This window comes from Malaya genurostris, chromosome 2, assembly GCF_030247185.1.
Source record: "Malaya genurostris strain Urasoe2022 chromosome 2, Malgen_1.1, whole genome shotgun sequence".
NCBI lineage: Eukaryota > Metazoa > Arthropoda > Insecta > Diptera > Culicidae > Malaya > Malaya genurostris.
This window is the reverse complement of record NC_080571.1, coordinates 224,788,123-224,801,659: the sequence shown is the minus strand read 5'-3', so window position 1 is coordinate 224,801,659 and position 13,537 is coordinate 224,788,123. Positions and strand designations below refer to the sequence as shown.

General features: G+C 37.9%; 1 protein-coding gene across 1 annotated transcript in view; it reads left to right on the top strand.

The window, feature by feature from the left end:
• The window catches only part of LOC131427758 (CD166 antigen-like), a 1,130,565-nt gene that overhangs the window by 25,537 nt on the left and 1,091,491 nt on the right, over positions 1 to 13,537 (top strand). The gene's annotated exons all lie outside the window — the stretch shown is intronic.

Sequence of the window (13,537 nt, the reverse complement as noted above, 5' to 3'; positions counted from 1 at the left end):
AAGGTACAGTGTCCCAAAACATGCAAGAGTTAAAAAAACTGGATAGCTGCCACCAGGAAAGTCACAAAAGTAACTGTGCAGAAATTAATGACGAATGTCAAATCCAGAGTGCGAGTGTTTCACAGAAATTAGGATTTTCTTCAATATAATCAGTGAAATGCATAAAAATGTAATTTTTCTACAATATATCGAAAACTGATGTCAAAATATGTTTTTTCGCGTTTTTATTCAATAATCAATGTTGCTAACTACTTTTCGATACACTCCTTAGTATGATTTTTATAAACTGATATCGTTTTCGTCCGAAAAAAAAACGGAAATTGTACACGCACTTAGCAACGGATGTCTGAACAAAGCCGATCGAAGAGACCGCTCAACGACTCATGTATGTTACTAAAAAACTAAAGTTCCTATAGTTCCATAATATGCGAAAAATTTTTTGTCCATATTCGATTTTCGGTTCCGGAATTAAAGGATTAAAGATGCAATGAAATTCAAAGAAAAGTGAACACGAATTTCTTGTTCTCAGAGACCGCTGGATAAATTTTCAAAAACCTAATTCAAATAATTGATCCCAAGTTCCAAAAGCCTTCTATGGAACTTTACTCGTATCCGACTTTCGGTTCCAGAGCAACGGGGTAACGTGTGCATAAAGAAGTGCATTCGATTTTCTCAGAAACCGCTGGACCAATCATCGCAAGCCTCGATTCATATATAAGGTCTCTTAGTACCATTGTTTGCTATTGTACTGGTATCAAACTTAAACAATTGTCAAATAAATATTTACCTCAGCAGAATCTCCAGTAATAGTCCCCGTAAATCATACCGCATGTCCATTGATCCTTGTCACTGCAAAACTACAGCTACTTGAAGCTGAAACGATACTAATAAATCAAACCCAACGGAAAAGCTTCTCGTGTTCGTAAACTTCATTTTGTAGCACAACTCAACTGGAAAATCCCACATGTGTATAGGCACTTACTATATTACGCGACTACAAGAAACCCTTGTCACGTGGTTCGTAACAACGATAAAGTTTTTCGGCGGTATTATTTATTTTCAGATTTTTTATTTCCGTTGCTACCACCTCGGCTAACCTTTCAGCCTCTTTTTGCTCTGAAAAAGGCCAATTCAAGGTTTGGTTTACATTGAGATGAAGAGAACTGGTTTCCCAGAATCGCAAATGGGGTGCGTGTTTGCAGGTTTTTTTTTCGGTTCGGCTTGACTTTTTACTGCCTCTTTTTTTACCCACTTGAGTGGAAAGCAACATGGAAATTGTGTCTCATCGGCTGCTATCCGGTGAATAGAAACGGGTCATTAGAGGTTATGGGTGTAACCTTTTTTCATCCGACGCGGTTCCTCGGCACGGTGCTGAACATTGTATTCAGTGTCAATTTCAAGCATATTGAATTTTGGAACCTTGCGGGGATTGCGCCGGCAAACGGAACCACGGCTGATGGATGCTGGATTTAGTGCGAGCTGAAACTCGGTAGCTATTTTAGGATCGATTCTTAAGAATCGTCTAATAGAACATAATAATTGTTTCATAAGTGTGATGATTTAATGCGTTTGAAATGATATATTCACGTAGGAGCCTTTATTGGTCTAAGCTGTCTTTAGGTCTTTATTTTCAATAAATACGCATTTTTTCTATTATTTATCTTGTTTTTTTGAACTAGCGGTTATTTTGACATTGGTAACCTTAATGTTACTTCTGATTTGACAAATACTTAGTTTTATCATTCCGCTGAACGAAAATGGTTGTGTATACACTTGAGGAACACGTGAAAATAGTGCAGTTTTACTTTGAAAATCATGGTAATGGTCTTGCGATCAGCCATTTTTTGCCACAAAATCATCTTCCCGGATGAGGCACATTTTCATCTCGACGGGTATGTTAATAAGCAAAATTGTCGCATCTGGGGGGCGGAACACCCGCACGTTATCATGGATAAGCCGATGCATCCTCAGAGAGTGACGGTTTGGTGCGGTCTGGCGGCATCATTAGGCCATTTTTCTTCGAAAATGAGACAGGAGCCGTCGCCACGGTCAATGGCGAGTGCTACCGCGCCATGATTAGCGATTGGTTCTTCCCGTTACTTGAAGAGGAAGACTTGGACACTATTTGGTCCCAACAAGACGGCGCTCCGTGCCACACAGCCAACGCTACGATCGATCTACTGCGCACAGTCTTCGAAGATCGAATTATCAGTCGAAATTCGGATGTCGTTTGGCCACGTCGGAGCTGTGATTTGACGCCGTTAGACTATTATCTTTGGGGGGCTGTCAATGATAAGTGATATGTGGACAAGCCATAGACAATTCAAGCCTTGAAGGACAACATTCGTACTGCCACAGCTGAAATAAAGCTGCATACAATCGAAAATGTACTAAAAAACTGCCATTTGAAAATGTATATCGATAATGTACTAAAAAACTAGCCATTTGAATAGAATTATATTCCACAATTAACCGGAACCTGATCGTGTACACTACACACTTCGAAAAAATCATATGATTTTAAATCTTGCAAGATTCGCATAAGTGAAGCGTTGCAGCTCATGCAAATTTACGTACATGAACATGTAATATTATGTGATTTGAAAATTTCATGACATGTAATTAGTTGAAAAAAAAATTGATAGCTAGCGAAGACCGCAACTTGAACCGAGAAATATTGGATCACAAAATACATCCGTTATCCGATTGAGCCAAAGAATCACACATCGGTAATAAATGGTGTATATGAGTTCAAACAGTTGCACTTGCTATCCAAATGCAAATTACAGACGAAACCTGTAAAATTCATGGTAATCCAACCTTAAGTCATTACAAATGAAATTTTTCGTCATTTGAGAAATTGAGAAGTTTTCCTGCGTAGTGAAAGATAATGAAATTTATGTGCTGGAAGACTTTATGTAGCTACCTGAACCACAGCCTGGTTTGGCAGGCAATATGCAGCTGTGGTCGTGCGGGCAATAAGGAAATGAACTGGGAAGAATGGCTGCGGAAGTGAGTATTACCATTCCTACGCGCTATGCCAAAGATGTTTTGGAATGGTATAAAGCGAATGCAGCCTATGTTGTACCGAAAGAAGCGAGTCCTCCTAACTGCCCAGCGTTACAACCTTTCGAGCGGTATTGGGTTCTCGTGAAGTGAGAACTCTTCCAATATAAAGAACAATAAATCCACGATATGTGGCGATAAATAGAAAATTTGTTAACGAACAGAGAAAGGAAAGTGGGCTGCCGAAAACTATGGTAAACGGTGATATTGAAGCAAAATAGACTAGTAATATTTTTAGTCTTTTCCGTGATCTCTTCAGCAGTATTTTCTGCGACGAGAAACTCGACATCGATTTCATTGCTGAAGCCGCTAATAATGTACCTTGCTATCTATCTGTCGGCTCTCCAAACACTATATCGATTGGTGATGTGATCGTAGCGTGCAAGCGTCTTAAGGAGTGTATCGAAAATAAGCTATCCACATACATTTGTGTTGTACGCATGTAGTTGTGATGGCTTATTACGCTTATATCGCAGCATGCTGTGCGTTTGGCTGTCAGTAGTCGATTCTTTACTTGTTTGTGCGGTTGAAATTCTGCGTTTTTAAAATGTCGTGTATTGAAAAGGAAGTGGAAATTAAAGTTCTGGACACATGGCTAAGTGAGAAGGGTATTACTATGCGAAAATTGGCGAAGCGGTTTGCAATTCATCATGCCAGTGTTAAAAACATAATAAATAAGTTTGAGGAACATTATTCTTAGGATGAGCTACCAGGAAGAAGCAGAAAACCCGGTTCTTTCAACCCGAAACTGGACCAGAAAGTTGTATCTACAATCATGAAGAACAAATCAATGTCAATACGTGATTTTGCCAAAACAGCAGGAACGAGTGTCGGAATGGTCCAGCGTATCAAGAGGCGGAATCACCTAAAGACCTACAAGAAGCAGAAAATTTCGGAACAAAGTGTATAACAGAAGAAGCAAGCAGCAACAAGGGCCCGGAAATTGTATTCGCGTCTTTTGCAGGGTCCGGATGCATGCGTTTTGATGGACGATGAGACTTATGTAAAAGAGGACTCAAAAAGCCTTCCAGGTCCACAATACTTTACTGTCGTCGTTGGGAAGGATGTAAGCGATGCGGACAGGTCGATTCAAGTGGAGAAACTCGGTCGAAAGGTACTGGTATGGCAAGCAATATGTTCCTGTGGTTTGAAGTCAACCATTTTTTTACACTACCGGAACTATAAATGCAGAAATCTATCGATCTGAGTGTTTCCAGAAGAGATTTCTGCTTTAAATAAGAAGCATAGTACACCTCCACTGTTTTGGCTGGATTTGGCGTCGCCTCACTATGCCAAAACCACTCTCAATTGGCTTGCGGAAAAGGGTATACATTTCGTTGAGAAAAATATCAATTCACCAAATTGCCCTCAGCTTCGACCCATCGAACGTTACTGGACAATCGTGAAGAGGGTTTTCAAGAAGACTAATTAGGCAACTGGGAACATGCAGGAGTTCAAAAAAATCTGGGCTCAAAGGTTCAAAAAATGCGATGCAGCACTTGTCCGGAACTTGATGAAGAGCGTTCGATCAAAAGTTCGAAAACTCGTGAAGGAACTTAAATTTCATCCGGTTTCCTTTATGCTCAAGTTTAACCTCGTACAATAAAGGATCAATTTTTAGTTTGAATAAAATATCGTTTTTATCATAATTTGAAAGAAAAAAATGTGGATTGCTTATTTTCGATACACTCCTTAAATGCTCTTCGAATCCTGGCCCTGATGGTATCCCGTCAATTGTGCTAAAAAAATGTGCTCCCAGCATCGCAACTCCATTGGCCAACGTTTTCAGTAGATCACTGTCTTCAGGCACATTTCCAGACATCTGGAAAATCTCGCTATTATTCCCCGTTCACAAAAAAGGTGATAAACATATACTCTCCAACTATCGTGGTATTGCGTCATTGAGTGCACCTTCTAAATTGTTTGAGCTGATTGTCATGGATTTCATGCACCGTTGTAGCTCACAGTACATATCTACTGACCAACATGGGTTCGTTCCCAAGCATTCGACAAACACAAATCTCGTTTGTTACACATCGCACATCAATTCTGAGATGGAGAAGAGTCATCAAACTAACTCTATCTATATCTCAGCTACTTTCGACAAGATCAATTTTGATATCGCTCTAGCGAAACTCAATCGCCTTGGATTCCATGGTAGATTTTTAGACTGGGTAAAGTCCTATCTCGTTAACCGCAAAATGTCGGTAAAAATTGGTGACACTATTTCTAATTCGTTTACCATTACCTCTGGTATGCCACAAGGTAGTCACCTTGGACCTCTCCTGTTCCTGCTTTACATCAACGACGTTAATCTCTTCCTGAAGTGCTTGAAGCTCTCGTACGCAAACGACTTCAAACTGTTTTTAAAAATTGATAGCCAAAGCGATGCTAAATTTATTCAACAACAACTTGATATTCGCTTCTTGGAACCGAGTTAAATAGAGTTAGCTGCATTAAGAATCTAGGAGTCCTACTTGATAGCGAATTAACTTTTTGCGATCATATATCATATATCGTTTCTAAGGCATCCAAACAACTCGGATTCATCTTCCGAATGACGAAATCATTCAGTAACATACACTGCTTGAAAGCATTATATATTGCCCTGGTTCGCTCTGTTCTTGAGTTTCCTGTAGTTGTGTGGTCACTTTATTACCATAACGGGGTACAACGCAATGAAGCTGTGAGCTGAGCTGAAGTATATCGCCCGTAGTTGCACTTCGTAAATGACCGAATGGGTGGAAATGTACCATTAGGGATGTCGTAATATCGATCGATTAATCGAGTAATCTATTAATAACCCATATAATAGAGTAATATTTAATCGATTAGCATACAACTAATATTCGATTATTGAGCTAATCGAATAATTAAAAAATTCCCATAGTAAAAATCGAATGAATAATCGAGTAATCGATTATTAACCCAGATAATCGAAAAAATTTCAATCGATTAGTTTCAAAATTATACTCGATTATTGAATAATCGAGTAATTCGAAATTTCCGACATCCCTATGTACAATGAACCAAGAAAATGAAACTTGGGAGAAGCAAATCATTTTCACTGTACATACTCACTCTTTATAACTTTTTATTAAATGATCAATAACGACGCTGGCTACTACCAAAGGCTGTGCTACTAAGGGAAAGGAAGGAATGTTAGTCAGATACTCGTTGTTTCTAGAGACCGCGGGTACCACTGTATCTCCACGAGCATCACGGGATAGAAGATTTGTTAGTAGGGAGGGAAAGAGATCCGGATATGTTTTGGTAAACAATATGATCTCAACAAAACCTGATTTTCGATACTAATAAACAAGAACAATACAAAATATCTCCAAGGAATTATCTCACCAGTATCCTTTTTCTCCTGCTCGCTCTGCTGTCAATAACACGAGATGAAGCACGACCACTGAAAGAATAAAATAAAAACACTCGCGAATGGGTCCCCTGCAGACCAACCCTAGACCTTCAGTCTGAATGACACGATCGAATTGTAAACTTTCACACATTCCATAGAAATCCGACAACACCGACAATGACATATAGACGGCGCTTCGATCGGTTAACAGGTTAACATCGTTGATGCCCCATTTACACTTCTGCTGGTTGCCAGCATGCTGGTGTCAGTGTACTGCCCTCTTAGGAAAAAACGTTCAACTGTGGTCCAATGATCCAAAGTATTAGACCAACGAAGGACCACCGTTGTACGTTTTTTTCCTAAGAGGGCAGTATACTGACACCAGCATGCTGGCAGCCAGCAGAAGTGTAAACGGGGCATGAATTTTGGGGCTGTAAATTCTCAGTCAATAAATAGCACTCTCACTACTAAACACACACTTGCCACACTTGCACTGTCACTCAAAATAACTATTTCAACAAAATTTTTAACTATACGTATCAAACAACACATTAAAATTATATTTTTTTGAGAGCAGCACCTGGACACCGCATCGCACTCTCAGTGATGCCAGCTTTCCTTGGGGTACAACGCAATGAAGCTGTGCAGCATAAATTCGTCCGTTTTGCCTTACGTCGGCTGCCTTGGAGAGACCCCAATAATCTTCCCAGATACGAACTTAGATGTAATCTAATTGGATTTGAGTTGCTTGGTGATCGACGCAATGTTTCGAAAGCAATGTTTGTTTCCGATATAATTCTGGGAAACATCGACTTCTCCAGCCTTCTCGGACAACTCGATATAAATATCAGACACAGAACTCTCCGGAATAACCCTTTTTTTGTCCCCCAGTTTGTTAGAACGAATTATGCGAAGAACGAACTTATACCAAGCATGATTCGTATATTTATTCGTTGTTTTATACTATTTTTTATTTTAATCTGTCTCGTACTACTCTCAGACGCTCATTTATAGTATTTTTTAAGAACTTAACCTAACAATGACATTACCTATAATTCGTATGTTTGTATTCAAGTTAGTGAGAGCTAAGTATATTATGTGAGTTTGTAAGTGTACCTTATATTTAATTATAATTATTAAATGTATCATTTGGATGTGATTATCTGTTGGTACAAAAGATAAGGAGGTTTTATGCCTACTGGAGAGAGAGACTTAATAAGTATCAACTCCAGTGGGCGTTTCCTTGCTCCAAATAATCAAACAAAAAATAAATGAATAAAAAACTGTAGAAAAATTCGCAAACAAAATCAGCCAAATCAGTTGCACAGAAGTTTGCACAAACTTAAATGGCTGCCGAATTAAGAAACTGTAATTAGTTTTAAAATTACTGATAATACACAATTAAATTAATTGAAAAAATGCGTCTTGGATAAAACTAACATCAGTTTTGTTTTATTCCAAGTGTTATCTGAATATTTGAAGTTTTCCTGCGCGATGATGGACGATGAAACTTATTGTCGCCAACAACCCTCAGCATAGCTTAACAGTTTTTCTGAAATATGTTATTTCTATTCAAAACAACAAGAAAAGTCACCTTCTTAATCCACCTAGCGGTGTGATAATGCCTCTTTCTTGCCATTTAAATAGTCTCATCTTAACACTAGTAAGATTAATTGCTCGGCCATTAGCATTGTGAGCTCATCAAAGAACCTAACAGTAGCTTCCAAGCGGGTCTAAGTTTTTCGAAATCGATTTTTTCATCTCCGAGAAATTTCGTGGCATTGAAAAATACTTAGATTTGTCGGTTACGTCATATATAACATTACCTCTCTCGAACTGGAAATGTTGTCCATAATCCTTCCAAATTCGATTGACATTGCTAGCTTTGAAATAAACCTAAGTATTGGAATTGTCCTGGAGATTTCTTTCTTCTTAACCAAAGGTACCTTTTTATCCTTCGTAAAAAAAAACCCAACCTTTATTTACAAATCTTAAAACTACGTACAATAGTGTCATGTTAGACACGCGATTTTTAAACCAATCTATCTTTCTTTTATTTACAATATATTTCTTATCTCGTAGCAGAAATTTCTGGTTGGTTTGACGTAAAGCCGCCATAACTAAGTTCAGTTTTGCAATGACTCGAACCTGCGTTCTTATGCATTCCGTGCATACGCGCTACCATTTCGCCACTCTGAATCTTGTTTTAGTCACTCTAAAACGCCGGTCAGACACAGTAGCACGTACATCGAACATGGTCTACATCCTGGCCGTCACCCGACGAATAAACTCATTGCTTGATCGGAGAAATAGGTATAAAGCGAGAAGACTAGTGTTTGATGGACAGAGAAGATGTTTGGATGTAAGTTATCCGTCGGGTGACGGCCAGGATGTAGACCATGTTCGATGTACGTGCTACTGTGTCTGACTGGCGTTTTAGAGTGACTAAAACAAGATTCAGAGTGGCGAAATGGTAGCGCGTATGCACGGAATGCATAAGAACGCAGGTTCGTTTCCTGTCTCCAATATATGTTTCCGCTCAGAAAAACTGAGAAATTTCTGGTCTGGCGGACGGACTTCTCATTCTTCTGCAAATAGGATTAAACACAACAAATGATTAATATCCTGAAACATAAGAAAGATTAAAAACTCCTCCAACAGTATTCTGTTTATTTTTACAGAATATCAGACTGTGGCCTGGCCTATTTCTATTATTTATCTTTCCTGCCAGCGGATAGGCTGATTCAATGTGTTCCTACGTAACATCTAAGTTTATCGAAATTCGTTGAGTCATCTTCGAGAACATTCAGTTGATAAAACAATGTGTGATTAGTCGGTTACGTCACTCATACTATTATAATTTCAGATAGTCATGACAAAAATTTGATTTTTAAATTTCACCCAAAATTCAAAAGAAGCTTTCAAACGGATCTAGACTTGTAAAAATCGGATCTGCCACCTCTGAGAAACTTGAGTGTTTAAAAACAATTTGTTTATTTTTTGATCTTCGAACTTGGTCTACAATTCAATACACCGTAAATGGAGGTTAGTAACCCTCATATATGTAACCTTATATATGAATGTATATATGCTTACACACTCACCCATCTGCATATATGTTTTTACTTCACCAATATTTATATTTATTAAGAAATACAAATATTTTACACATGCGTATCAATATGAATACATACCTAATGATAAAAAAAGAACCGGAATTTTCATTTTAAATTTCCCGCGCTTGTCCAATCGGTAAACTTTTATTCTCTCAACGTTGGCTACACTTTTATACACATTCTGTCAAATTTTGACGCATATCGTACGATTAGTTTTTGTTTGGCGTCTATACAAAGAAGTTGAAAAATTTTCGTGTGGCGATTTTTATAATGGATGAAAATTTAGAACAACGTGCGTGCATCAAATTTTGTGTTGCAAATGGATTTAAGTGTTCCGAAACGTTGAAAATGTTAGAAAAGGCCTTTGGTAAATCGTGTCTAGGAAAAACACAGGCATACGAGTGGTATAAACGCTTTAAAGGTGGTCGTACAAGCTTGGATCATGATGAGATCCCTGGTCGCCCAACAACATCTGTTACTGAATAAAATATTGAATCGGTGAAGCAAATCGTATTGCAAAATCGTTCTGTACCGATTAGAGAGATTGCTGTGTTGTTGGGCATCTCTTATGGATCAGCCGAACACATTTTAACTGATGTTTTGGGTTTGAAACGCGTCGCTTCTCGGCTGGTTGCCAAAAAAGCTGAATTTCATTCAAAAACAGCGTCGTGTTGATGTGGCCAAAGAGATGATTTCCAACGCATCATCGAATGCATCATAACTGGTGATGAGGTGTGGATCTATGAATATGAAGTCGAAACCGCACAACAATCGACCGAATGGCGCTTCGAAGGCGAGCCGTTGTTCTAAATTTTCATCCATTATAAAAATCGCCACACGAAAATTTTTCAACTTCTTTGTATAGACTCCAAACAAAAACTAATCGTACGATATGCGTCAAAATTTGACAGAATGTTTATAAAAGTGTAGCCAACGTTGAGAGAATAAAAGTTTACAGATTGGATAAGCGCGGAAATTTTTAAATTAAAATTACGGTTCTTTTTTTATCATAAGGTATATACATATAAAAAGTACGTGAATGGAGGTTGGGGTGTAGTAGTTTTCAAACAAGCCTAGACTTGTTAAAAACGGCTCAACCATCTCGGAGAAAATCGAGCGGTAAGAAACCTACGCGTTTTTATCAATTACGTCACCCAAACCATTATATCTCCGTAACCGGAAGTACGAACCATTTGAACTTCAAACTTGATCAATGTTCCAATAGTAGCCTTCGAACGAGCCAAAGCTTGTTGAAACCGGCTAAGCGATCTCCGAGAAAATTAAATGGTAAAAAAGAACATATTTTGTCATTTACGTCGCTTATGCCATTATGTCTTCGGAACTTGGACAGTGGCAGCCATTTGATATTCGGACTGGAACCACAATTAAATAGTAGCTTCCAAACTAACCTAAGCTTGTTAAAATTGGCTAAGTAAAAAAAACTACACGTTTTGATGGTTACGTCACTTATACCAATAATTCTCCGGTACCAGAAAAGACAGCCATTTGATCTTCGAAATCGATAAATTGTCCTATAGTGGCTCTCAAACAAGTCATCTCCGAGTAAATTGAGCGGAAAAAAGTCTTTGAAAAATACACACACACAGACATTTTACGATCTCTTAGAGCATAGCCGAATGGTATATAACACTATAGGTTTCCGAGGCTCCGTTTGAAAGTAAGTTTTCCAGAAATTCTATTACCTTTCTTTAGAGTAAGGCAAAGTCCCATTTTTTTCGTATATTTTTCGCAAGTTAATATATTTCTAAATATTTCATATTTTTCTAGTAAAATCACGCACTTGAGACAATTGATCAATTCAAGATATAATCTGAATGTATTAAAGTTCAACTTTGGACGATAACGTGTGAACGGAAGAACGACATTTTTAAAACCAGTTTCGAGAAATGCTCGATGGGTTCGCCATTTTAATATGTTTTAATTGTATAAATTTGTTTTCTTATCCTGAACTGTCTAACAACAGAGATTGCAAATGATAATTTTCGTGCCTTTTTCTGTTGATGTGCAACCAAATAAAGAAAATGGATCGTTATTTCAACCGTTTCATAGAGTGCCCCTTCTAATGAATAAAAACTATTTTAAAAACTAAATAACCGTAAACTGCAATTTTCAAACAGACTCCTTAAGACCCATCTAGTGAACGTTTATTTGACATCTACAATACCTGTTATTCTTAACCCAGAGAAGCTTGTTTTGACTCCACGGCTATTGATGAAATATAGTATTCCTGTAACATTTTAATCGAGATTTATGTTCTCAAGCTAATCGTAAAAATCTCAAAAAATGATTATTCGGGTTATGTAATGAATAGAATACATTAGTTTCCGGATCGTAATGTTTCTTTTTGTTTCATTGGTTCTTTTATTATTTTTGTTCCTGTACTAGAGTTATCAGTCGGCTTACGATTGAAAGATATGGCTTCAAATATATCAGTTTTATGGCTTTAATTATCAGTTGCAAGTTTCTCTTTCCATCATCTACAAACCTAACGTAAAGAGAAAATTTCGTTTGAATTATGAACCACCGCGTTTGTTTAAAATTAATTTCAAACGCCCACTGCCGAACAACGTAAATCGAACGCGTCGGTTGGTGCCTCGAAGTACGTATTCAATTGTAAGCCACTGCCAAGCGCAGATATTTCTTGTACATGACATCAATTACTGGGGATTTTCCTTTTGTTATAAATGGATTTTCTTTTCATACTGCATCATTCGCACTCAGTGTGTGTACATAAAAAGTTTATTTTCGTTACGCAACGCGAAGACGATGGTGAATCAGCGTTCGAGATCCTCGGTTTCATCCGGATAAGATATCGAAAAGTTGCCGAACGGGCTGTGATAAATTTCAATCTTTCAATTATTTATAAACATCGAGAAATGTGTTTTCTTTGCTGTTGATAGATTAAATGGAAAATTCGCCACATGCCTTCCAGAACGGAAGGTTATCGGAAGGCGAGCGGTGCGGCGCGAACGTTTCCCGTTTTTTGCGATACATGCGCATTATCTGGCACAATACAAGGCTTTACCGGATTTCTATCGTTGCCCCTTTTGTCGTTGTCTAAACGAAATATTGAAGGTATTGAGACGGAAATCCGTTTTAGCTAGCATCTGTACATATGCTGTTGTGCGGCAGCCGAGCTGTGCGAAAACAAAGTTAGCCTGCGTCTCACACGAGACTGCGTGGGAAGCCGACAACAAAATATATTTATCGGTGGGATTTTTACAGGGATTTGATTTATCTAGGAGACGAGCGCATTCTTTTCAGTTACTCTCAAGCCCATGATACCCATAATTGGAATGAACTACAGCTGGCAGACTGTAATTTTGTTTTGCTTTGTTATAGAAACGCTATAGGTTTATTCTGAGAAATAGCTTCCAGACCTCCTTATCAATTTCCCGAGATGGAAATTTCGTAGAACACACTGTAACACTTGTTTGACGTTTTCGTGGTCTCGAAATTTCTTGTTCGGACCCAGTCTTCCTGGTCGCTGACAAACAATTCTCTGTTTTTATTCGACTTTTGCATTCCAAAATACTTGAACAGGATTTCCAAATTGAGTTACACTTGTACGATTTTTAAATTCAATTGTTCATCTGAACTTGTCTGAAAAATCATGTCGTTTTCGCTAGCTTTCTTTAGAGAAAGGTAAAATCCATTTTAATCCACCTAGTGTTGTGATAATGCTTTTCCCATGCCTTTTAAATTGTCCCATTCACACGCTTATACAATTCTATGTTAGGCCATTAGTATTGTGAGCTCCTCAAATAACCTAATACACCCAAACCTCCATTTATGTAAAATCGGGGTTTCGTAAATCGAATTATGACGTAAAATAAGTTTACGTTATTTGAAATTTTCAACGTAAAAAACGTAAAATTTTCAACGTAAAAAAAGTTTGTATATGTATTATTGGATATGTATTGGATATTGGATAGAACGAAAATTATCTGTATGGATGTTCTAAGTAGCA